Genomic DNA, 27,036 nt, shown 5'->3' with positions numbered 1-27,036 from the left:
GGGATATCCTCATAGGATGATTTGAGGGACCCCTCTGATTCCTCAAGGGAGTCCAAGTACTTCCTCTTGCACGTTCTTTTTCTGGTGGGCTCCTCAGGCACAAACTTTGGCGAGCCCTCAGAAAATGGGGGACCACTAATGGGAGTCTCCTGAGGCCTTGAGTCTCTGCTGTCCAAAAATACACCACAGCACCGAAGATAGACTAACAGTGGAATCTCTCGGAGCAGAGAGGACAAGGTCTGAAGCAAGGGTCTGGCTCACTCGAGCCGAAGCACCGAGTGGGAGGCTGGGAGCCGAAGAGCATCCAGAGGCCTCCCCCCTTCTGGTCCGACAGAGGAACCATGAGTCCCGGACCCCGTGGATGGAGCAGACAAGCCGGGATGGGCCATCGGTGCCGACCTAGAAGAATCATATGGCATCGACTGCTCTGGCTCTAAAGGCTGGGATTTGCTCGAAGGCTCTATCGACTATGGATGGGTGACTGGCTCCGGAGAAGACTGGGCTGGAGCCGAAAGCAATTTAGCCAGCACCGGTGATTGGAGCAGTCTCTGCACCACTCTATCCACATCTATCCACATCTACATCAGAGTGTGTCCAGGAGGACCTAGAGGACAAGGTGGGAGATCTAGACCTGCGAGGAGAGACTGGTCTAAAAACTGGAGACCGGCTCCGAAAAGCTGAGAGCCGATGTAGGTCCTGTAGCTTCAGAAACTTCCTTTGGCACCGAAGACAGTGGGGCCAAGGATGCCACAGTAGATTTGGTAACTTTCTCCGGAGGCTCCGATAGTACAGACAGAGCCGGAGAAAGTACAGTTGTGTACACCTACCATAAATGTAGATGTTCGAGTGTCTTCACTGTTGCAGTCATAACTGTAGGGTACTCCTGCCGGCAGGCAGCCCGAGGTCGGCCAGAATATCAAAGTCTGGGTCCGGCGTCGGCTGTATCAGCAAGTACCCTGACATCAGAACGCATGGGTATAAAGCTGACAGCCGACGCCATCTTCTCCAGCCTTTCTTGTCCCTGATGTCAGAAGCCCCCATAAAACCAAAAGGTGTCCCAAGGGAAACACAAATACACCAGAAAGGTAGTGGAAAAGGAAACAAAGTAAGCAAAAAAGAAACAAGAGGGGTCTGGAGGAGAACAGACTGCAACAGTGAAGACACTCAAACATCTACATTTATGGTAGGTGTACACAACTGTACTATGTTCTTCGTGTTTCACTGTTGCAGTCATAACTGTAGGGTAGAATCCCAAAGCTGAGAACACGGGAGGAGGTTATGAAGAAGAAGGAGCAACTAGAAGACCCTGCAAAACAGCAGAGGCAAAGCCTGCCCTAGACATAGAGGACAAAGGGAGGTTATAGTGCTTGGAAAAGGTATGCACAGAGCTCCAAGTGGCAGCCTCCAGAATGTCCTTAGTAGGAACTCCTCTGAGAAAGGCTGCTGAAGTGGCAGCTGCTCTAGTAGAATGAGTCCTGACAGTACCTGGAATCTGTTTTCCATAAAGAGAGTAACAATATCTTTATTCCATGAGCAATCCATTTGGAAATAGTTTGCTTAGAAATAGCTTTACCTAGAGAACTGGAAGCAAACGAGATAAGCAATTGATCTGATTTTCTGAAATCTTTAGTTTTGTCCAGGTAAAAACATAGTTGCCTGTGTACGTCCAATGAATGCAAAATCCTTTCCCCCTTATTCTGGGGTTTTGGGAAAAAGGTAGGAAGGTGAATGGTCTGATTTAGAGCCACTCTAGAAACTACCTTAGGCATAAAAGTAGGATTGGTCCTCAAGGAAACTCTGTCCTGATGAAAGATGAGGTATGGTTCCACGGTCACGAGGGCTTGCAACTCAGACACCCTTCTGGCAGAAGTCAAGGCCAACAAGATAGCTGTCTTCCAGGATAAGAACTTAATATCCGCAGAGGCAGCAGGCTCAAAAGGAGGCAAAGTAAGCTTTTCCAAGACATAGTTGAGATCCCAAGGAGGGACAGGAGGAGATCTAGGAGGTCTTAAATTCTTAGCTCCTCTCAGAAATTGTCTAACCAGCTAGTGGGAAAAAATGGGAGGATCACAACTGAAATGAGCCGAAATAGCAGAAGCATGAATCTTAATGGAAGAAAAGGAAAGACTTTTAATCAAAAGGTCTGAGAGATAAAGTAATATAGAGGGAATATCAGGTAAAAAAGGATCAGAACCACGATCCTGCATCCAAATACAAAATCTTTTCCATTTAGAAGCATAAGATTTCCTTGTACTAGGACGCCTAGCTTCCAAAAGAATATCCAAAACTTGCTTAGGAAGAGAAGAAGGGATCAATTGCCTTTGATGAGCCAAGCTGCCAGGCAGAGAGTCTTGATTTGAGAGTGAAATACCTGACCCTGATGCTGGGACAGTAGAGAATGGGTCAGAGGAAGATTCCAAGGGGGTTCCAAGCAAAGGTGCAGTAGAGTTAGATACCAAAACTGACGAGGCCAATTTGGAGCTAAATGATCAGTCTGGGTTTGTCCAGCTTTATCTTTAGCAATACCCGAGGCAGAAGAGGAAGAGGAGGGAAGGCATATCCCGAAAGATTCCTCCAGCTGAAGGACAAGGCATCCACTTTCCAAGCTGTCTTGTGGAAGGACCTGGTGCAAAAGAGAGGCAACTGATGGTTGAGATGGGATGCAAACAGATCTGAGGACAGCCCCAAACTGCAGTTATCTTGCTGAATAAGTTGGGGTCCAACATCCATTCGTGAGGATCCAAAATGTTTCTGCTTAGGCTGTCTGCTAAGAGATTCTGATTTCCTGGAATGAACTGTGCCTGAAGATCCAGATTCAAATTTAAGGCTGTGTCCCATAAAGTCATGGCAAGTCTGCAAAGGGGGTAAGAGTGAGAGCCCCCTTGCTTGTTTATGTACCACATGACTGTGGTATTGTCTGTTCGAATTAGCAAAGGTCCTGGCTTCAAAAGAGTCTGGAAGGCTAGAAGAGCATTTTGGACTGCCAATATTTCTTTCAAGTTGATGTGCCATAGAAGGTGTTTGTTTGCCCAAGAGCCCTGTTGGCACTTGTCTAGAAAATGAGCTCCCCAAGCATAATCCGAGGCATCCGTGGTTATGATCCGAGTAGGTTGAGGAAGACGAAAGGGCTTCCCTTCGTTCAAAACACACACCCTGGACCACCAAAGGAATTCCTTCTGGAGGCAGGGAATTAGTGAAATCATTGTATCCAGACTGTGGCAATGCTGAGACCATACACTCTTTAGGTACCATTGAAGTTTCCTCATGTGAAGCCTCACATTTGGAAACAACAGGATGCAAGAGGCCATGTAGCCCAAAGCCTGCAGGAATTTCCTTGCAGTGAGCTGAGTCAAGGTTGCCAAGGTCTGGAGGATTGAAGCCAGCTGTAACTGTTTTTCTGGAGTAAGGAAGGCCATCTGTAAACTTGTGTCTAGAAGAGCTCCCAAAAAGATCATTCGTTGAGAAGGAATCAAATGTGACTTTTTTGTGTTCACTGAGAATCCCAGTAGTAGGAGAAGACGCTGAACAAATTGCAGGTGTTGAAGTAAAAGGTCTTTGTTGTCTGCCTGAATTAGACAGTCATCCAGATAGGGGTAAATCTGAATCCCCTGAAGTCTGCAGTAAGCTACTACTGGAGCCAGGCATTTGGTAAAAACTCTGGGCGCAGTAGATAAGCCAAATGGCAGTACAGAGAATTTAAAGTGTCTCGAGCCTGCCTTGAATCTGAGGTACTTTCTGCATTGTTGCCTTATGGGGACGTGTAAATAGGCCTCTTTTAAGTCCAATGTTACCATCCAAGCATCTAGTGAGAGCATTGGGAGAAGTTGTTGAAGAGTAAGCATCTTGAATTTTGGAATTTCCAAAAAGGTGTTTAATATTGAGAGGTCCAGAATAGGTCTCCAGGAGTTTTGTTTTCTTGGGACCAGAAAAAGTCTTGAATAAAAACCTTTCCCCACCTCTAGAGGTGGAACAGGTTCTATGGCTCTTAAGGCTAATAAAGCGTCCACTTGATTTAAGGCCTCTGTTCATTGATGTTTTGGCAGATCTGGCCAGCCGGAAGGCCTTGGCAGAGTGTGAAAGTGGAATCTGTAGCCTTTCAAAATCACGTCTAACACCCATTTGTCCTGGGTAATGTGAGTCCAACTTTGGTAAAAAAGAGAAAGTTTTCCTCCGAGAGGGGCATCCAGGGAAGGAGGACCTGTAGCCCAACAGAGGGAGTTATTGGGTCTGCTTTCTTTGGGTTTGAGGTCTGTCTTCTCCCCTTCTAGGTAAAGAAGCAGTCCACTGTCTAGACCTGTAAGAGGCCTGAGCCTGCACCCGACCTCTGGAGCCTCTATATCTTCCCCTTTGAGGCCTGTCAGAAGTGGGAAAAGACCAATTTTTGGAGGGCCAATTTCTAGAAAATCTAGGAGGCTGTACTTGCAAAAAATCTTTTACAGTCTGCATAGACTTGGATTTTTCTTCCATCTTTTCCATCTTTTTAATAACCTCCTCAGCCTTAGATCCAAATAATACATCATGCTGAACAGGGGCATCCAGCAATTTAGCCTTAACTTGTTCAGGTAAATTCTGCTCACGAAGCCAAGCATGTCTCCTGATAACAGTACCAGAGGCAGCAGCCCTGCAGGAAGCCTCTAAGGCATCAAAACCACAATGTAAACTATGTTTACTAACTTGTTCAGTTGCATGCAACACATCCTGTAATTCCTTGTCCTCAGCACATGCAGGAAAGGTAGAAAACCTTTGTTTTAAAACCGATAAAAGAAACTGTTGATACTTAAACATGTGAAACTGGCAATTTAAAGCTCTAATAGAAAGGGTAGCTGAAGTATAAACCTTTTTGCCCCACCTGTCCAGGGCACGAGAATCCTTTTCAGAGGGGGATAGGATTCTTAGAGGAGGCGGCCTTAGCAGCCTTGGAACCCTGCGAAATAGTTTCAGGATCAGCAGAAGGGTTCTTAAATAAGAATTGATGGGAATCAGGGACCCTGTAAAATCTATCAGGCTTAGATGGAGCAGGCGGCATGGAATCAGGATTCAAGTTGGCTTCAGAGAAATCATCATCCACAATGTCAAGTACAGGAGGAATAGCTAAAAGCCTGTGTTGAGGGAGAAGAAGAAATTCCCTAAGTCTCTTTTTGGAAGCAGAGTAATCCTGACCTTCCCAATGAAAATGTTCCCTCATCTCATGCAAGGTTTCCCAAAAGAGAAATCTTCAGGGGGAGAGGCAGAGGGAACAGAATCCTCTGCATCCGAATCCTCATAAGGAGGAAAAGAATAATCCTGATCAGAGGAAGAAACTGAAGATATAGAAGCCTGATCAGAGGAATCATAAGGGATATCCTGTCTAGGCCTTTTCTCAGGAGGAGGGTGAGAGCCCTTAATCATAGTTAATAAATCCTCAGCCATCCGTAGTAATTGCTTCTGAGTCTTAGGAGCTGAATCCGAAGAAGCTTGAGCAGAAAGTCTGGGTTTAACAGGAGTCTTTGACTTGGCCTTCGTCTTTGTGGAAATAGTAATATGTGAAGGCCTGAAGACCCCCTCAGAAGCCGGTACCTGCACAGCGGTTCCGGACCCATCTGAAGGAGCGACGTCCGAAGGTCCTGCAGCAGACAAATTACTAGGCCTAGATGGCTCCCCATGGGAGTCCGTGTCGGCCATCGGTTCTGAAGTGGTGGACGACAGGGGCTGCAAAAGCGCCTCACTGATGACTGCCGAACCCGAAGCTGGCTCCGGCTGCAAAGTATCCTGTTTGGACCTCGGAGGCCTGTCCTTGTCTTTGCGTTTCTTCTGTATTCCGGTAGTCGGTAAAGTATCCGACGACATCCTATAATTAAATAGTCTACCGAAGTAATTCAAGGCCCAATCGTACCTACGCTTGATAGTGCGAGAATTAAACCTGGCACAGAACCGACAGCAAGAAACGTCGTGGTCAGGGCCTAAGCAAGGTAGACAGTAAGAGTGGAAATCTTTATGAGGTATTTGTTTTCCACACGATACAAAATTATTAACTTTTTCTGACATCGAAGGAGCAAGAAAAAGGTTTCCCCAACTGGGTACTTAGCTTTGAGAAGAGAAGTAGAAAACTTCGGACCGACGACAATCACACCACGTTGTCTTGAAAACGCCAACCAACAACTAGCGAACTGCTTTGCACCGCACGGCAAGAAAGACTGGAGAAAATGGCGTCGGCTGTCAGCTTTATACCCATGCGTTCTGACGTCAGGGTACTTGCTGATACAGCCGACGCCGGACCCAGACTTTGATATTCTGGCCGACCTCGGGCTGCCTGCCGGCAGGAGTACCCTACAGTTATGACTGCAACAGTGAAACACGAAAAACATTGTTTCTTTGCTTTAGATGTTTTGGCGGGAGAGGACTTGGCACTAGAAGACCTCTCCAAATCTTCCTCAAAGGAGGGTTTCAGTAGACCCTTCAGTATCAGCTTGCTCTTCCGTTCTTGAACACGAGGGCTGAACGCCGACAAAAGCACAAGATTCCCAACGGTGTATAGCCCCCAAACGAACACATACCGAATGCCCATCGGTAATAGACATCTTGTACCCACATTTACTAAACGTCTTGAAGCCCGAAGGCTTATGTTCTTTAGTATCTTTAGACATAGGCAGTATACTAAATACGACACCACAGAGACTGACCAGCAAAAAGCATGGAAACAATAACTAAAACTACAGACAAAGTACAGTTGTGTACACTTACCATAAATGTAGATGTTAGAGTGTCTTCACTGTTGCAGTCATCACTGTAGGGTTCTTCCTGCCGGCAAGCAGTCCTCGGTCGGCCAGAATCCCAAAGTCTGGTTCCGGCACCGGCTGTTCAGTCATGCTTCCTGACGTCAGAGCGCTAGGAGTACAAACTGCCAGCTGACGCCATGTTCTCCAGTTTTTCTTGCCCCAGATGTCAGGTGCCCAAAAGTGAAGGCTAATAGTAAAAGAAAAATGTAACATACAACAAACCCCATACCCTGTAGCAAATACACCTCAGAAGGGTGAAGTAGGAAACCACACTAATGAAAGTATAAGAGGGGGCAGGAGGGAGGGTAACCCAGACTGCAACAGCGAAGACACTCTAACATCTACATTTATGGTAAGTGTACACAACTGTACTATGTTCATCGTGTTTCACTGTTGCAGTCATCACTGTAGGGTTGAATCTCAAAGCTGAGATAAAGGGTGGTGGTTATAGGAGTAGAAGGGGTGGCTAGAAGGCCCTGCAAGACTGCAGAAGCAAAGCCTGCCCTAGACTTAGAGTAGAGTAAAGAGGGACATTATAGTGCTTAGAGAAAGTATGCACTGAACTCCAAGTTGCAGCTTCCAAAATATCCTTGGTAGGTAACTCCTCTGAGAAAGGCAGCTGAAGTAGCAGCAGCTCTGGTAGAGGGAGTCCTAATTTTTCCTGGGATTTGCTTTCCATGATGAGTAACAAAATCAGATTCCATGAGCAATCCATTTAGAAATGGTCTGTTTTGAAATGGCTTTGCCTTGGGAATTTGTTGCATAAGAAACAAACAGTTGCTCTGTTTTCCTGATATCCTTGGTTCTGTCCAGGTAAAAACAAAGTTGTCTGTGTACATCCAAGGAATGCAAGATCCTTTCCCCCTTACTTTGTGGATTATTGAAAAAAGTTGGCAGGTGAATAGTTTGATTTAAAGCCACTTTGGAAACCACTTTAGGCATGAAAGTAGGATTAGTCCTTAAAGACACCCTATCTTGGTGAAAAATAATGTAAGGTTCCACAGCCATGAGTGCTTGTAACTCCGAGACTCTCCTGGCTGAAGTCAGCGCCAGTAGGATAGCTGTCTTCCATGATAAATACTTAATATCAGATGTGGCAGCAGGCTCACAAGGAGGCAGAGTGAGTTTTTCCAGAACATAGTGGAGGTCCCAGGCAGGTATAGGTGGTGTCCTAGGGGGCCTTAAATTCTTTGCCCCTCTGAGATATTGTTTCAGAAGTGGATGCGAAAAGATTGGAGGATCTGTATTGTAATATACAGAGATAGCGGAGGCATGTATTTTCATGGAGGAGAAGGATAAACCCTTATGCAGGCATGTCTGTCAGGTAAAGTAAAATCAGTGGGATAAAAGGGATGAGAGAATCCGAATCCTAAGCATGCATCCAGGTGCGAAATCTCTTCCATTTACCTGCATAAGATTTTTTAGTGCTAGGCCGTCTGGCTTCTAAGATGACATCCATGACCTGTTTGGGAAGGAAAGGATTAATCATAGACCCTGAATTCGCCAGGCTGGGAGTTTTGACATGAGAGTGCAGAACCTGGCTCTGTTGTTGGGACAAAAGATTTGGAATCTGAGGTAAAATCCAAGGAGGCTCCTGGGATAGATTCATCAGTGTTGAGTACCAAAATTGACGAGGCCAATTTGGGGCCAGTAAAATCATCATCTTGGGCTTGTCCTGCTTGATCTTTAGTAACACCTTGTCCTGCTTGATCTTTAGTAACACCCGTGGAAGAAGAGGTAGTGGCGGAAAGGCATACCCAGAGAGGTTTCTCCAACTGAATGATAGTGCATCCACTTTCCATGCTAGCTTGTGAAATGTCCTTATGCAAAAAATCTGTAACTGGTGGTTGAGGGGGGATGCAAATAGACCTATGTCCGGGCAGCACCAGGCTTTTGTAATCATCTTGAATATTTGGGTGTCTAGCATTCACTCGTGTGGGTCTGACAGGTTCCTGCTCAGGCTGTCTGCCAGAATATTTTGTTTTCCTGGCAGGAACTGAGCTTGTAGATCCACTTTGCAAGCTAGAGCTGTGTTCCAGAGAGTCATGGCTAGTCTGCAAAGGGGGTAGGAGTGTGAAAGTACAATTTTGTACCTACCATAAATGTAGATGTTCGAGTGGTAATACAGCTGCAGTCATAACAGATGGGTTGTCCTGCCGTCAGGCAGGTCCTCAGTCGGCCGAATTCCAAAGTCTAGGTCCGGCGTCGGTTGTCGTTGCCTCTTCCCGGACGTCAGTGCGACAGGGGCATAAAGGAACCAGCCAACGCCATTTTCTTCAGTTTTTCTTGCCCCAGATGTCAGGTGCCCCCAGAAGGAAGGCAATACATAAATTTGTGTAATAAAGCAATGCAATATAATCAAACTACAGTAGTTGCAAGCAAATACACCATAAATGAATACCCCAATCAGGTTGTATGAGGAGGTGTTAGCCAATAGGCCTGTCCCAAGAGGGGAAGGAGGGAGGGGAAACCTGGACTGCAGCTGTATTAGCACTCGAACATCTACATTTATGGTAGGTACAAAACTGTACTATGTTCATTGTGCATACAGCTGCAGTCATAACAGATAGGTAGAATCCCAAAGCTAAGAAGGGGGTGGTAGGCACTAGGTGAACTAGGAGGAGCCAGGATGCCCTGCAAGACTGCAGTGGCAAAGCCTGCTCTAGTTTTGGAGTATAATGGTAGGTGGTAGTGCTTGGAGAAGGTATGCACAGAACTCCAAGTGGCGGCTTCCAAAATATCTTTGGTAGGAACTCCTCTGAGGAAAGCTGCAGAGGTAGCTGTGGCCCTTGTGGAGTGAGATCTGATGCCTGCAGGTACAGTTTTTCCATGAAAAGAATAGCAAAAGCGTATGCAGTGGGTTATCCATTTTGAGATTGTCTGTTTGGAAATTGGCTTTCCTTGAGCTCCTACAGCATAGGACACAAAGAGCTGTTCTGATTTTCTGAAAGGCTTTGTTCTGTCCAAATAATAATGCAGTTGTCTGTGGATGTCCAAAGAATGTAGTAATCTCTCCCCTTTGTTTTGAGGATTAGGATAAAAGGTAGGTAAGTGTATGGCCTGATTCAAAGCTACTCTGGATACCACTTTAGGCATAAAGGACGGGTTGGTTCATAAGGAAACTCTGTCCTGATGGAAGATGATAAAAGGCTGCACAGCCATGAGAGCTTGTAGTTCTGAAACTCTACGAGCTGCGGTAATAGCCAGAAGGAAAGCTGTTTTCCAGGACAAATATTGCAAATTTGATGAGGCAGCTGGCTCAAAGGGAGGCAAGGTCAGTTTTTCCAGAATGAAATTGAGATACCAAGCAGGTATTGGTTGTTTCCTTGGAGGTCTTAGATTCTTGGCCCCTCTGAGGAACTGTCTTAAGAGAGGGTGAGAGAATAAGGGTGGATCAGTGTTGTATTCTGCAGAAATGGCTGAGGCATGGATTTTGATGGAGGAGAATGAAAGTCCACTGCTTAGCAGCTCAGCTAGATACTGTAGTATTAGAGATAAATTCAGTTTTCCAGGACCCTGGCCCTTTTTCTCATTCCAGACACAAAACCGTTTCCATTCTGCAGAGTAAGCTTTTCTAGTTGATGGCCTTCTGGCCTCCAAAATGACATCCTGCACCTCCTTGGAGAGTAGGGTCTGTTGTGATGCTAAGGAATCTTCCATGCGGCTAGATTGAGTGCTTTTATCTGGCTGTGAAGAGTTTTGAAGCTGTGCTGAGTCAGGAGAAGAGGCATAAGAGGCAGGGTCCATGGTGGGGAATGCGTCGGGCTCCTCAGGAGTGGGTACCAGTGTTGTCTTGGCCAGTCTGGAGCAATGAGAATCATCTTTGGTCTGTCTGCTCTGGTTTTCAATAGAACTTTGGGCAGCAGAGGAAGAGGTGGGAAGGCATAAACTGTCATTGATGTCCGACTGAAAGAGAGCATCCACTCTCCAGGCCTTTGGATGGAAAATCCTTGAGCAGAATTTTGTCAATTGGTGATTTTTGAGCAGAATTTTGTCAATTGGTGATTTTTGTGGGAGGCAAAGAGATGTATGTCTGGCCTTCCCCATGCTTGGATTATTTCTGTAAAAACTTTTGGATGCAACTTCCATTCGTGTGGATCTGTCATATTTCTGCTTATGTTTCTGCCAGCGTGTTTTCCTTGCCTGGCAAGTACTGTGCTTGTAGTTCGATTTGTAAGTCCATGGCCATGTTCCAAAGTGACATGGCCAGTCTGCATAGAGGGTATGAATGTGTTCCTCCCTCTTTGTTTATGTACCACATAACTGTGGTGTTGTCCATTCTTATCAATAGTTGACCTGGTTGCAGAAAGTCTTTGAAAGCTATAATACCATTTATTACTGCTAGCATTTCCTTTTGATTGATGTGAAGGTGCTTTTCTTTTTGGGACCATTTGCCCTGAATGCACTGATCTGTCATGTGCGCCCCCCAGGCGTAGTCAGAGGCATCTGTTGTGATGACTTGATTTGCTTGAGGCTTGCTGAATGGAAGACCTATGTTTGTTTGGCATGCTTGAGCCCACCACAGAAATTCCTTTTGTAGACATGGAATTAGTGGTATTATTGTTTCCAAACTGTGGCTGTGTTGAGACCATAGGTTTTTCAGGTACCATTGAAGTTTCCTCATATGCAGCTTTGCACATGGGATTAGTAAGATGCAAGATGCCATGAATCCCAGAGCCTGCAGGATTTTCCTTGCAGTCAGCCTGGTGCAATTTGCTAGTGCTCTGAAGTATTGAGTTAGTTGCCCCTGCTTCTCTGGGCGTGAGGTAGGCCATCTGGGTGTTTGTGTCCAAGTTGGCACCCAGGAAAATTATCTTCCGAGAGGGTATTAGCCTTGATTTATTTTTGCTGACTGTGTATCCCAGAGATTTCAACAACATTATTACATAAGCCAGATGTTTCAGAAGACTGTGCTTGCTGTCCACTTGGATCAGGCAGTCATCCAAATAGGGGTATATTTGTATCCCTTGAAGTCTGCAGTAGGCAATTACTGATGCCAGGCATTTCGTGAATACTCTGGGTGCAGTAGATAAGCCAAAGGGCAATGCAGAGAATTGATAATGGGTTGAGCCTGCAAGAAATCTGAGGTATCTTCTGCAATTTTGTCTGATTGGGACATGCAGGTATGCCTCCTTGAGGTCCAATGTTACCAGCCAAGACTCCTTGCCCAGCATGGGAAGAAGCTGCTGTAAAGTGAGCATCTTGAATTTTGGTACGAGTAGAAATGTGTTTAGGATGGATAGGACCAAAATAGGTCTCCAATCTTTTCCCTTCCTTGGTACCAGGAATAGTCTGGAATAAAAACCTTGAACTTGTTCGTGCATAGGTACCTCTTGAATAGCTTTCATGTCTATGAGATCTGTAATTTGCCTTTGTGCCCCTGCCCTTTGAATGTGTGGCAGGTTTGGCATGCCTCTCATTTTTGGAAGGGTGTGAAAATGGAATCTGTAGCCTCTATTTATAATGTCCAGGATCCATTTGTCTTTTGTGACAATATGCCAATTTTTTGAAAATAATGCCAGTTTTCCTCCTAAGGGGGCTGACATTTGAGTCTTGCTTGGCATGCAAAGGGGAAAGTCATTGGGCTTGCTTTCTGAATTATTGCGAGTTATCCTCACCACCTCTTTGTGTAGGAGCTTGCCATTGTCTGCCTCTAAACGATCCTTGGGATTGTTCTCTGCCCCTCGGGCGCCTGTATCTACCTCTTTGGGGTCTGTCCGTGGCTGGAAAGGACCAATTTTTGGAAGGGCAATTTCTACTGAAACGTGGGGGTTGTACCTGTAGAAAATCTTTCACAGTTTGCATTGATTTAGCCTTTTCCTCCATTTTCCTTAATACCTTCTCAGCATTAGCACCAAATAATACATCCTTTTGTAGAGGGGCATCTAGTAATTTAGCTTTGACATGATCAGGCAAGGTTTGTTCCTTGAGCCAGGCATGTCTACTTATGACTGATCCTGTAACAGCAGCTCTACATGAGGCCTCTAGAGCATCAAAACCACACTGTAAGGTATGCTTACCCACTTGTTCTGCACTATGCATCAAATCCTGCAACTCCTTCAAGTCTGGTTCAGGTTGTGACATTTTACTTTTCAATCGTGATAACAAAAACTGTTGGTATTTTAGCATATGGAACGGACAGTTTAAAGCCCTCATGGTTAAGGTAGCCGAGGTATATACCTTTTTTCCCCACCTTTCTAAAGATCTGGAATTGCTCTCGGAAGGTAATGGATTTTTAGCAGTGGAGGCCTTAATTCCCTTGGGGCCCTGTGAGATGGTTTCTGGGTCAGCAGCATGGCTTTTGTATAGAAAGTGGTGTGAGTCAGGAACCCTGTAGTATCTGTCAGGCTTGACTGGGGCTGGAGGCAAAGAATCCGGGTTAAGGCAGGCCTCCGAGTAAACATCATCTAGGATGTCCAAGACAGGAGGTATAGCCAGAGGCCTGTGCTGAGGTAGCAAGAGAAATTCCCTAAGCCTTTTCTTGGAACCTGAATAATCTTGGCCTTCCCAGTGGATGTGTTCCCTTAAGGTATGCAAAGTTTCCCCAAATGAGTAATCCTCTGGGGGGGATACAGAAGGAATGGACTCCTCTGCATCAGAGTCTTCAAAAGGGGAGTAAGAATGTTCCTGACCATCAGAGTGCTCTGAAATAATGGAGCCCTGATCAGAGGAGGGGGATTCTTCCTCCACTCTGGGCCTTTTGTCCGGTGGGGGTTGAAAATCCCTGATAAGAGTAATTAAATCCTCAGCCATTTTAAGCATCTGTTTTTTAGGCATGGGGCCTGGAGATGGGCCCTGTGTAGCTTGTCTCTTAGAATGCATGGCTGCTTTAGACTTAGTGAAAGCCTTGATGGAAAAAGAAGAGGAAGGTCTGAAGACACCTTGAGTGGAGGTAGACCTGTCCACATTTTGAGGTTCAACGCCAAGAGTGGCTTCGGTATCTGTAGTCGGGGTGTGGGCCGAGGAGCCTGCAACCTCGGGCACAGGAGACACCGCCAATGAAGTGTCGTCGGTAGTCAGGGGCTGCGTAGGCGCCTCGCTGAGAACCGGACCACGTGTAGTCGGCTTTGGTGTGGTGTCGGTAGAGGCCACAGACCTCGTGTGTCGGTCCTTATCTTTGTGTTTTTTAGACAAAACTGGAGTCGGAGTATCCGACGACATAATATAGTTAAATGTTTTTTCCAAAATAATGCTGGGCAAACTCCGCCCGACGCTTAATGGTGCGTTTGTTGAATGTAGCACAAAAGCGACAGACCGAGACGTCGTGGTCTGGGCCTAAACAAGGTATACAGAGGGAATGGAAATCCTTATGCGGTATTTGCTTCCCACATGAAATACAATTATTAACTTTGTCTGAAATTGGTCTGAAGCAAGAAAAGTTTCCCCAATGGGGTACTTGGCTTTCAAGAAGACTTCGGTTTCAAAATTTTCGTAATTTCAGGAGCTGACCGACTGGCACTTGCGATCTGCTTCGGGCACCGCGCGGCAAGAAAGACTGAAGAAAATGGCATCGGCTGGTTCCTTTATGCCCCTGTCGCACTGACGTCAGGGAAGAGGCGACGACAACCGACACCGGACCTAGACTTTGGAATTCGGCCGACCGAGGACCCGCCTGATGGCAGGAGAACCCATCTGTTATGACTGCAGCTGTATGCACAATGAACATCCCCCTTGCTTGTTTATGTACCACATAACTGCAGTGTTGTCTGTCCGTATCAGTAGCTGTCCTGGTTGTAGATGATCCCTGAAAGCCAAGAGGGCATTCTGTACAGCTAACATCTCTTTTAAATTGATATACAGGTGCTTCTGATCCTCGGTCCAAAAACCTTGCAGACCTTTTCCCTGCAAGTGGGCTCCCCATGCGTAATCAGAGGCGTTCATGGTTAACACTTGGCTGGCTGGAGGCAGACTGAAGGCTTTCCCTTTGTTGTGAAGACATGCCATGGTCCACCAATGGAATACCTTTTGTAGGCAAGGCAAAACAGCAATCTGTGCGTCTGTGGCAATGCTGGGACCATACACTTTTTAGGTACCATTTTATTTTTCTCATATGTAGTCTTGCATTTGGTATGAGAAGGATGCAGGAGGCCATGTAACCCAAAGCCTGCAGGAATTTCCTTGCAGTTATCTGAGTTATTGATGCCAAGGTTTTGAAAGTTGAAGCCAGCTGCAGTTTTTTGGATGTCAGGAATGCCATCTGGGTTGTTGTGTTTAGAAGATCACCCAGAAAAGTTATCTGTTGTGTGGGTGTCAAATTTGACTTTATGTTCACAGTGAATCCCAGGTACTGGAGTAGATTTTGAACAAATTCCAGGACCCTGGGCGCAGCTGACAAGCCAAAGGGCAGCGCAGAGAATTGGTAATGTTTCGAGCCGGCCTTGAACCGGAGGTATTTTCTGCACTCCTGTCTGAGAGGGATGTGTAGGTAAGCCTCCTTTAAATCCAATGTCACCATCCATGCATTTTTGCTTTGGCAGGAGCTGCTGCAGAGTAAGCATTGTGAACTTTGGTATCTCCAGGAAGGTGTTTAAGACTGAGAGATCCAAGATGGGTCTACATGAATTTTGCTTTCTGGGAACTAGGAAGAGCCTAGAGTAAAAGCCTTGCCCCGTCTCCGATTGTGGAACCAGTTCTATGGCCCTCGTAGCCATGAGAGATCCCACCTGGTTTAATGCCTCTGCCCATTGGTGTTTTGGTAGGTCTGGCCATCCGTGCGGTCTTGGCAAGGTATGAAAGTGGAATTTGTAACCTCTTGAAACTACATCCAGAACTCACTTGTCTTGGGTTATGCAAGTCCAATTTTGTTGAAAAAGATAGAGTTTTCCTTCTAGAAGGGCTTCCAGGAGAGAAGTTCCTGGAGCCATGCAGGTGGAGTCATTAAGCCTGTTTTCTGTAAGATTGAGGTCTGTCCTCTCCACCCCTGGAGGTGGAAGCACTCCACTGTCTAGATCTGTAAAAGGTCTGTGCTTGGGTCTTCCCTCTGGAACGCCTATATCTACCCCTTTGAGGCCTGCCCGAGCTGGGAAAGGACCAATTTTTAGTTGGCCAATTTCTGCTAAATCTTGGGGGCTGAACTTTTAAGAAATCCTTAACAGTTTGCATGGATTTTGCCTTATCCTCCATTTTCTTTATCACCTCTTCAGCCTTAGACCCAAACAAAACATTATGCTGAACAGGAGCATCCAGTAAGTTTGCTTTCACTTGATCAGGTAAGTTTTGCTCCTTTTAACCAAGCATGCCTTCTAATGACTGTGCCAGAGGCAGCCGCCCTGCATGAAGCCTCCAAGTCATCAAAACCACAGTGTAAACCATGCTTCCCCACTTGTTCAGTTCAGTTGCATGTATCAAATCGTGTAATTCCTCATTATCTGCACATGCAGAAATGGTACCTAGCTTTTGTTTCAAAACAGACAGTAGAAATTGCTGATATTTTAGCATATGAAATTGACAATTTAAAGCCCTAATAGATAAAGCAGCAGAAGTGTACACTTTTTTGCCCCATCTCTCCAAAGCTCTAGAATCCTTGTCTGTCGGAATAGGGTTTTTAGCAGAGGCGGCCTTAACCCCCTTAGGACCCTGAGAAATGTTTTCTGGATCAGCAGTAGGATTTTTGTAAAGGAACTGGTGTGAGTCAGGGACCCTGTAATATCTGTCGGGCTTAGCAGGGGCTGGAGGAAAGGAGTCAGGAGTTAAGTTAGCCTCAGAAAAGGCATCATCCACAATATCCAAAATAGGGGGAATAGCCAGGGGTCTATGTTGGGGAAGAAGAAGGAAATCCCCAAGTCTTCTCTTAGATTCAGAGTACTCCTGTCCTTCCCAGTGAAAATGTTCTCTCAAGTCATGTAAAGTTTCCCCAAAAGAAAAATCCTCAGGGGGAGAAGCTGATGGAATGGATTCCTCAGCATCAGAATCCTCATAAGGAGGGAAAGTATATTCCTGTTCAGAGGAAGACACTGAAGAAATAGATGCCCGATCAGAAGATTCATAATCCAATTCTTGCCTTGGCCTTTTGTCTGGAGGGTGATGTGTTAGTAAGTCCTCCGCCATTTTAAGTAGCTGTTTCTGAGATTTGAGTCCCGGATCAGAATAGGCCTGGGCTGGTGTCTTAGATTTAGAAGGAGTCTTAGCCTTTGTCTTTAGCTTTGCCTTTATCAGAAGCTGTGTAGGCCTGAAAGCCCCCTCAGAAACCAGTACCTGCACAGCGGCTCCGGACCCATCTGAGGGAGCATTGTCCGAAGGTCCTGCAGCTGGAGTACTCAAAGACCTAGTTGGCTCCTCATGGGAGTCAGTTTCGGCAATCGGTTCTAAAATGGCCGACAACAGGGGCTGCGAAAGCGCCTCACTGATGACGGCTGAACCTGTAGCTGGCTCTGCTTGTAAAACGTCGTCTGATTTGGACCTCGGAGGCCTGTCCTTATCCTTGCGTCGTTTGTGAACTCCGGTAGTCGGAAGCATGTCCGACGACATTTTATAATTAAATCGCCTGCCAAAGTAGTGAAAAGCAAAATCGTACCTCCACTTAATCGTACGTTGGTTAAATCTAGCACAAAACAGACAACTAGCTACGTCGTGGTCAGGGCCTAAACAAGGAATACAGTAAGAATGGAAATCCTTATGAGGTATTTGCTTCCCACAAGAAATGCAATTAACTTTTTCTGACATCGGACTGGAGCAAGAAAAAAAAGTTTCCCCAACGGGGTACTTAGCTTTGAGAAGAAGAAGTAAGTCTTCGGACTGAAGCACGAAAAAATATCAGGAGTCAGCCGACTAGCACTTGCGAACTACTTTCACCGCACGGCAAGAAAGACTGGAGAACATGGCATCGGCTGGCAGCTTTGTACTCCTAGCGCTCTGACGTCAGGGAGCATGACTGAACAGCTGACGCCGGACCCAGACTTTGGGATTCTGGCCAACAGAGGACTGCCTGCTGGCAGGAAGAACCCTACAGTGATGACTGCAACAGTGAAACACGATGAACATCCCACCAGGACCTGTAACTCAAATGATCCTGAAGGACAAACACTAAGAAGGAGTAGGTCCTCTAACTTACGGTCCTAGCCCGGAGGGGATGGGTACCTAAGCACAAGACAAACACAGAAGGGAAACAGACAACCAAGGGAGGACTAGGTCCTCTAACTGAAATGGGCCTAGCCCGTAAGGAGATACCCAATGGGATACCAGTAAAATAGATAAGAAACAGAAGGAGCGCAAAACTGCTTAACAACTACAACACACAAGCAGACACAGCTATGAAAATAGCTTTTGGAGCAAAATATTAGTCAATTAAGACACAAAAGTTATACTTAGCCACAGCCAAGAGCAAGACCACGTCTGAGCTTTGCGAGCAGCAAACGAGATCTGGGGAAAGGGAGCAGGGCAGTATGAGATACCTCTTAGCTCAGCCAACTGAAAGACTTTGAGCTAGAGTATGGCCGAGTCGGAGCCGAGGTTCAGCTCTAAACCCATGGGTAAGAATGTAGGCGAGATTGGACTACATAACATCACTTTTTTAAGGAGCATCAAGTACAAAATGACTTCAGTGACTTTGTTGAAGGTTGGTTGGTTGGCTCTTTTTAGACAGGATGGAGTTCCCTCGTTTATGAAGTATTCTATCTATAAGGTCTGTGCAACATACTTACATATACAATATACAATCTGTAGGAAAAAAACAAACACTCCACTATGGACTCCTACTCTTTGGCAGTTTCTTATCAACCCCAAAAAAGGTGTGTAAACATTTGTATATGTACTAAACTGTTTTTCACTGTAAGCAAAATACTGACTGCCAAAACAATGTGTACTCTTTTTGCTCTGTCTACCCTTCCTGTTTACAACAAAGCACTTCTCCTGAAAAGTTTTTCTTTTTGCAACTCAGCTGGACTTTCAGTAAACAAATGATGTAAATAATGCTTCCATTACCCCAACTTCAAACCTCAAGTAAAAAAAAACACATTGTTAGACACCTAGAGCTCCAGCCTAATATCCACTTCTTTCACACACTCCTCCTTGCACCTCTCTTTACTTGTCTGTTATATTATTGCACATATTGTACACAATTTACATGTGAAAATGATACACGAATCTGCTGGGTATTATGCAGTTTCTCTCTGGTTTTGTTTTCTTGCTCCTTGCGTATAATACATTTCTGCTGCTGCGTTTTAAATCTTCACTTTACTCTCTGCTTAACAGCTATGTGCTAATTGTGCTGTCACATAGTCTGCATCTGAAAATAGTGTTTCAGTTCACTAGACTTGGAAACAAACAAAATAGTTTTGATATTGTATCAAGTACAACTGTGCTCTGCTGTGTGCACTATATGTAGAAACTTTTATGTTCACTTATTTTGCTAATGTAAGGCAGCATACATAAATCACAATTGCCATTTACTATGTAGTATGGCATTCAGATGCACAATGTTGAAAGTCTTGCATTTTTAGTTACACATCAGAGTTGTAATACTAGTATAGAGTCCATGGTTTGTCCCTTGTTAGGATTATGTTTTGAGATAATCAGATAAAGGGGTCCATAAGACAGTATTTGCTTTCAAGTTTTAGTATCACTGCTTTTTTTCTTGTTTCGTCTTTCATTTAACACTGGGGCAGTGATTGAAAGAAGAGGTGGTTTAGCTGTGGATTTCTGTTGGATGTTGGGACCAAAACATTTCCTTTAATGATTATTTTAACCGTTAGTCTCCGATTTTTATTATGTTTCAACATTGTGACCAAAGATAGCAATTAGAAGGTTGCTTATACTCCTTGCCCATAGATTTTAAGTAAGAACCACAGACAGTTTTACTACACGCACTACAACAGACTACTCACAAATCAAAAATATAGTGAAATTTACAAAAAAAAAAAACATATCAAGCTTGTTATATACAGAACTAAATTAGCTACTGAACTCCTTCTGTATATGCATGTTAAACAGTCAGCGTCTCATGAAATCAACCCAACCTGTCTGGTACTATCACCATGCAGTACTGGAAAACATAGCACTATTTCAAGTTGAAAGAACCACACGTTGTAAGAGAACCCCAAAAGGCCACATTATAAAATGAAAAGACCATGCAGTATGAAAAAAAAAGAAGTTATGTACTCACCATAACGTTCCATCTGAGTATTTAACTTCATTTGTCAACAACCTGTGGGTATCGGATCCGACCTGGATCCGAGCCGGCAGCTTTCCAAGCTAAAAAGATCCGAGCTCTCAGCCCCTCCCCCTTACCCATAATACCCTGCTACCTCCCTCCAGTCCTCAGATCGAGTTTGCCAACTTATCAAGCAACAAACAGCTAAACCATACCCGAAAAGAGAAACGCTAACCTGATGCCTAACAGAAGGAAGACATTCCGTCATGACTATGACCACGAAACAGGTTAGGGGTTGGTTGCTGACAAATGAAGTTACCTACTCAGATGGAAAGTTAGGGTGAGTACATAACTTCTTTATCTGAAGTAAACTTAATTTGATCAGCAACCTGTGGGACAGAGTCCCCAGCTACCAAAAAACCTGGGAGGTCCTCAGGGAAGAATATTCCAGAGCACTGCAGAGCCAAAGGCTGCCCCTCCCTCTGGATATCAGATCCAGCTTGTAGTGTGAAATGAAGGTATGAGAAGAGGCCCAAGTAGCCGCTGAACAGAAAGTCATCCAAGGGAACTCTTGACCAAAAAGCTGCAGAGGTAGCCATAGAACGGGTAGAGTGAGCATGAACCCCCAAGGGTTCTGGCCGACCGGAAGCTTTATATGCATGCAAGATGCAGTGGGATATCCATCTAGCTAAAGTGATTCGTAACTGGCTTGCCTAAGGATGGCTTAGCAAAAGAAATGAAAAGTTGCTCCGATTTGCGAGAAGCAGCTGTCCTGTGCAAGTAAAATCGCAACTGTCTATGCACATCTAACAAGTGCAGTCTCTATTCCCCTTTGTTCTGAAAGTTGGGGAAGAAAACAGGCAAACTGATGGCTTGATTGATATTAGCCTCGGAGGCCACTTTAGGCAAGAAGGAAGGATTAGTCCTGAGAGATACTCTGTCCTTATGGAAGACCAGATACGGGGGCTTTGTACAAAGGGCCTGACATTCAGATACCCTTCTAGCTGAAGTAATTGCAATCAAGAAGGCAGTTTTCCAAGATAAGAATTTTAAGTCAACAGAGGCTACAGGTTCAAAAGGTGGGCCAGTTAGAGCCTGAAGGACTAAGGTTAGGTCCTATGGAGGAACCGCATTCTTGACAGGAGGTCTTAACAGAAAGGTGCCCTTCAAGAAGGTCTTGCATATCTTAGAGGAAGCCAAGGGTCCAATGTTGTCCCCGATGTGGAAATGAGAAATGGCCGCCATCTGAACCTTCACAGTAGAAGAACTGGCCCCTTGATGAGAAATGTGGGACAGAAATTAAAGAACTGCTGGAATGGGAGCCAGAAAAAGGGTCCAAATCCCTATGTCTGTCCCAGACGGAAAAACGCTCCATTTACTGTTGTAGATCTTCCTGGTAGAGGGCTTATGTGCCGCTACCAGGATAGATTTTACGGGAGACGAGATACCAGGAGTCCTAGCCACTAATGGAACTGGATCAACCACGCCGTAAGCTTGAGGTCATCCAGATTCGGAGTTTGCAATCCTGAAGGATGAGAAATCAGATCCGGAATGGGATTTAAGACCCAAGGAGGAACTATGATGCGAGACCGTAGATATGGGAACCAGATCTGACGAGGCCAGAATGGGGCTATGAGGATCAGTTTGCTCCCCAACCGACAAGCTTTCTGTAGAGATTTTGTCATTAACGGGAGAGGAGGATAAGTATAAAGAAGACCGGGTGGCCAAGCATGAGCTAGAGCGTCTCTGGGGCTCTCCCCCGGTGGGGGAATTAAGAGCGAAATATTTGCTGCACTTTGCATTCGAAGGAGACTAGAAGAGATCGCAGCAAGGCTGACCCCATCTGAGGAAGACCTGTTTCGCTACTAAGGGGTTCAGAGACCACTCGTAAGGTGTGAGGATAGATAGACTCAGCTTGTCCGCTAGAATGTTGGACCGACCCGGAATGTGCGTTGCTATCAGAAAACTGCTGGTGGAAATCGCCCATTCCCAAACTCTCATGGCCTCTCGACAAAGAGGGTAAGACCTGGTTCCTCCTTGTTTGTTGATGTACCAGACCACCGCCATGTTGTCTGTCTGAACTACAATAGTCCCCGGAGGAAGAAGGTCCTGAAGAACTTGCAATGCTAAAAGCACCGAAAAACAACAAGCTCCAAAAAGCAAAACTGGAATACTGGAACACAACACAAGCAGCACACACTGTTTGAATGTCTTTTAATTCTGGTACCTCGGCCTTCGCCTTCTCATGGAATACATTTTTTAATTCAAACAACACCCCTTTTATAACGCATCTATATCATTTGCATAAATAATTGATTCAATAAAACTGTTAAACAATTACCCAAAATGCTTCAATGCCATTTTCACTATGAAGTTTCTGACTTCACCTTTATAATCTCATACTTCTTATCTAATATAAGATGTGGTGCATTAAACATACACAAATTTTAAATTTCAAATTTTCTTCCATGAACAAGAATTTTTTTCATTACAAAACATTAAATATAATAAATGCACTCCATCTCATATGTATTTCAAACATGCCCTTACTTTAAATGCATATAATAATTAATTACAAATCTAAAACTTGTATATAAAATTTTTTCTGTGAAAATGTTTTTTATATTTCCATATTCATACCATTTGGGAAAAGAGTTTTGTAATTTAGAATGAACCTAGATTCCATTTCCAATAACCTATTGTAAAAGACTGCGTCATCACCAAAACTCCTAGGTTTCCCCAGAACACAAGCTTTCTGTGGAAATTTCGTCATTAACGGGAGAGGAGGATAAGTATAAAGAAGACCAGGTGGTCAAGCATGAACTAGAGCATCTCTGGGGCTCTCCCCCGGTGGGGGAATTGGAGCGAAATATTTGCTGCACTTTGCATTCAAAGGAGACTAGAAGAGATCGCAGCAAGGCTGACCCCATCTGAGGAGGATCTGTTTCGCTACTAAGGGGTTCAGAGACCACTCGTAAGGTGTGAGGATAGATAGACTCAGCTTGTCTGCTAGAATGTTGGACCGACCCAGAATGTGCGTTGCTATCAGAAAACTGCTGGTGGAAATCGCCCATTCCCAAACTCTCATGGCCTCTCAACAAAGAGGGTAAGACCTGGTTCCTCCTTGTTTGTTGATGTACCAGACCACCGCCATGTTGTCTGTCTGAACTGCAATAGTCCCCGGAGGAAGAAGGTCCTGAAGAACTTGCAATGCTAAAAGCACCGCCCTCCTCTCCAGAACACTGATATGCAGAACGGTCTCTATAGGGGTCCACGTGCCTTGGACGGTTCTGCCCATGCAATGTCCCCCCACCCCAGGCGAGAAGCATCCGTGGTCACAGTGGCTTGGGGTTGAGGCATCACAAACAGTCTCCCTTCCCAAAGCTCTCGGGAATGAAGCCACCAAAGAAGGGAGTCCCTGCAAACCCTGCTGAGGGGAATCGGTGAATACAATGGATGTAGGAGGAGGGACCATTGGACCTGAAAGGTCCATTGAAGAACTCTCATGTGCAAACAGGCAAGAGGTGAAAGGCTGATGGCTGCTGCCATGGATCCTAGGGCTCTAAAGACTAATTCCACGGGTGGGGCTGGGGACTGTAGAAGCGCTATTACACGAAGTGATAAGGTGCGGAACCTGTCCACTGTCAGAAAGGCCTTGGACTGAAGTGCGTCTATTCTGGCCCTTATGAAATCCAGAACCTGAACAGGATGAAGAGATGACTTCCTGAAATTTATGGTAATGCCTAGGTGACAGGCCAAGAGTAAAAAATAATCTCTGGCAGAAAACAGTAGATGCCTGGTGGGGGCGGTGAGGAGCCAGTCGTCCAGGTACGGAAAGACGTGAAATCCCTGAAGTCTCAGGTGGGCCGCCACAACTGCCATGACCTTGGTGAACACCCTGGGGGACTGTGGTGAGGCTGAACAGGAGGACCCTGAACTGATAATGACTGGCCCCAGCCGAAAGCGGAGAAACCTCCTGGATCGCCTGTACATGAGAATGTGGTAGTAAGCATCCTTGAGGTCTATGCAGCACATCCAGTCGTTCTCCTGCAGAAGGGGGAGAATAGATTGTAGAGTGACCATCCGGAATTTCACAGGTCGAGAACTGGCCTCAAGTCCCCCGTCTTATTTGGCACCAAAAAGAACCTGGATTAAATGCCCGACCCGGACTGTCCTGGGGGGACGTGCTGGATGGCCTTTTTTTTTTAGCAATTTCTTCATTTCTGAAGCGCAGCCTCCCTCTGATTAGGTGGGACATCGGGGAGGCGCTTCCCTAGAGGGGGAAGATTCATGAAGGGGATAGAGTAACCTCTGGATATTATCCGGAGCACCCAGCAATCTGTAGTAATGGACTCCCAACTTGCTAGATGCTCCGAAAAACGCCCCCCGACTGCCTCCAGAGAGGGGCAGTCGGGCAACCCCCTAGGGTTGCTGCGCGGGTCGGTCGAAGGGTTCTCTCGACCCGAAATTCGACCCCCCTCTGCCTCTGGGCCGGCGTCCACCTTGTCCTCCCCTGCCTCTGAAGGACGAAAGGTCCGAAGCGGAACGGGACTGAGACTTCCAGAACGACATCTTCTTTTGTCCTCTCTGGTTCCTTGAGGACGACCTTAGAGAAGCAGAGAAGCGGATTCCGATGGCAGACAGCGTCTTCCAGTCTTTTTCGCTCTGGAATAGCATATCGCGGACGGTCCTGCCGAACAGTGTAGAACCGTCAAAGGGAGCGTTCGCGAAGGACACCTTGAACGGTTCTGCAAAGTTGGAGCCAGGCGTGGCGCCACAAGGCAACCCCTGCTCCACTGGCTCTAGCCGCCCCCTCTGTGGCATGGGAGAGGAGCCGCATAGAAGTGTTAGATATCGATTTGAGAGTGGCCATGTGAGCAGAGAAAGTTAGTTTGTCCTCTGCCACCATGGACTCCGGGGGACACCCAGCATACTCTTAGCAGATCCCGCTGAAGCCTAATGACGTGTGCCAAGTAATTCAGCACCATTATGGAAAAGGTGGCTGAAGCAAACATCCGCTTTCCAATGCGGTCCATCGTCCAAGACTCCTTGTCAGGATGATGGACAGAGGAACTTTCTTGCGCCAGTTCCTTCTTGGTGGCAGCCGCCACCACCATGGCATCTACAGGAGAACCCTTATTCCACGCCGGCTTGTCTGCGGGGGAACTAAGGATTTTATCCGGTCTCCTAGGGATTGGCTCCACAGTGTCTGGCTCCTTCCATGCCTTGGTAGTAATCAGGTCTACCAGGGGGTTGGCCGGAGGGGACACCCAAGAGGTAGATGGGCCTGCGTCAAATGCCTCCAGAAACAGACTCATCCGAGGAAGGTTTCTGGGCTGATCACCCCCCTCTAATGTGCAGCATCTCCATAATGTCTCCAAAGGAGACGTCCTCAGGGGGGTGACCTGGGGGGAACCTTCCCCTTCCTCCAAGTCAGGGTCCTCAGTGAGGGACTCGGGGGAGTCCAAGTGTCTCATTTTGCACTTTCGTTTGTGACGGATCTCCTCAGCGGGACTGTCAGAGGAGGGCTCACCAACAGGGTCATGTTCCACTACAGGAACTAGCTGGGGTGCAGACGCAGGCTGTCCCTGGGGCCAGATGATGGAAGACAGGCCCATATGGGAGGGAATGAAGGGTGGATCTGTAGCATGAACCGGGGACCTCGAACTCTTTGATCAGACCCGAAAGGGAAGTACGCTCAGACCACAACTGAGCCGAAGACACACTCACCCCTGTGGATCCGAAGCTTGGCTCTCGGCCCCGACAGCTCGGGTCCGAAAGATGACCCAATAAACTCGAGAGTAAGGCCAGCGAAGTAGCAACTACTATTGGCGCCGACTCCCCGGCTCAGAGACTACTCGGATCAGACTGCTCCGAAACCCGATAGAGGATCGGAGAAGGAGTGATGGGCGCAAAGAAAGGGGCCAAGCAACTACCATCGTCGCCGACTCCCCGGCTCCGAGAATACTCTTATCAGACTGCTCTGAAATCAGATAGTGGATCGGAGAAGGAGCGATGGGTGCAAAGAAAGGGGCCGAGCTCCCCCTCCCCCCGGAGGGGGAGGCAAGAGCACTCCCATCTGCATCTGGGCCTGCAGGAATTGACGCATCATCCGGTCCATATCTGTGTCGGAAAGACTCCTAGTAGACCTAGAAGAAGTCGTCGAGGCAGGCCGGAAAGGCCGCCTACACGACCTCGAAGGTGACCGGGACTCCTCCTCCGGGTCCGGAGAGAAGCATGGAGAACAGAGCCGAGAGGGGGGAGGACCTGGAAACCCTCACTGGGAAACAGATCAGTTTAGCCGGCAGGGCCGAAGGGGCTGAGTCGGCCCGCCTTGTGACTTTTATGTCTATCTCTGCTCTCTTTCTCCGTCTCTCTATGCCTCTTCTCTTTCTTAGAAGAGTCCCCCTCTCCCTGGAAAACAGCAGGAGGTTGAGTCCCAGCCAGGAAGGGGGAGCTGAAGGCTGGACAGTCGTAGCCGTGACTGTCGCCAGTGAGGGAGAGGAGGAAGAAGAATCCGCGGGCAAATGTCCCACCAAGATTAGCTTGTTCCTCCAGTCTCTCAGAGCCCGGGGGTTAAAGGCCGTGCAAATCTGGCAGCACGATGTTAAATGGGCTACCCCCAGGCAAAGAACGCACCGAGTGTGGCCATCCGCTGGGGACAGCTTATGACCACACGCAGCGCATTTCGAAAAAATGGCCTTAGGGCCCTCGGCCATGACACTCACGCACACACCCTAACACACAGAAAGGGGAAGGGGAACACACTAAATTTCAATTAAAATGAACCAAAACTGATTTCACTTAACTAAGGGTCTGAAACACACACAAAAAGCGCTACAAATTTGAAGGAAATTTTAGAAATTTTCCCAACTTACTCTCACCTAAACAGCCAAGAGCTCGTCACTCGTGCTTCAAGAAGCCGCGGCAAACGAGATCGGAGGACTGGAGGGAGGTAGCAGGGTATTATGGGTAAGGGGGAGGAGCTGAGAGCTCGGATCTTTAGCTTGGAAAGCTGCCGGCTCGGATCCAGGTTGGATCCAATACCCACAGGTTGCTGATCCAATGAAGTTAACTACTTCAGATCAGTGCTTAACATAAGGTGTAACTAAGGAATTATTCTTGTAGGAGTGGTGTAGTAGTGTACTAAAAATTATGGCCTCTTCATCTTTGCTGTTAGGCTGCTAATTACTG

The 27,036-nt window shown here is 46.4% G+C and overlaps 1 protein-coding gene across 2 annotated transcripts in view; it reads right to left on the bottom strand.

Moving 5' to 3' along the window:
- STX5 (syntaxin 5) overlaps positions 1-27,036 on the bottom strand; it is a 699,464-nt gene that overhangs the window by 555,158 nt on the left and 117,270 nt on the right. The window lies entirely within an intron of this gene.

The sequence above is a fragment of the Protopterus annectens genome, chromosome 6.part1, assembly GCF_019279795.1.
Source record: "Protopterus annectens isolate FY-2018-M chromosome 6.part1, PAN1.0, whole genome shotgun sequence".
NCBI lineage: Eukaryota > Metazoa > Chordata > Ceratodontiformes > Protopteridae > Protopterus > Protopterus annectens.
This window is presented reverse-complemented; position numbering and strand designations above follow the sequence as displayed.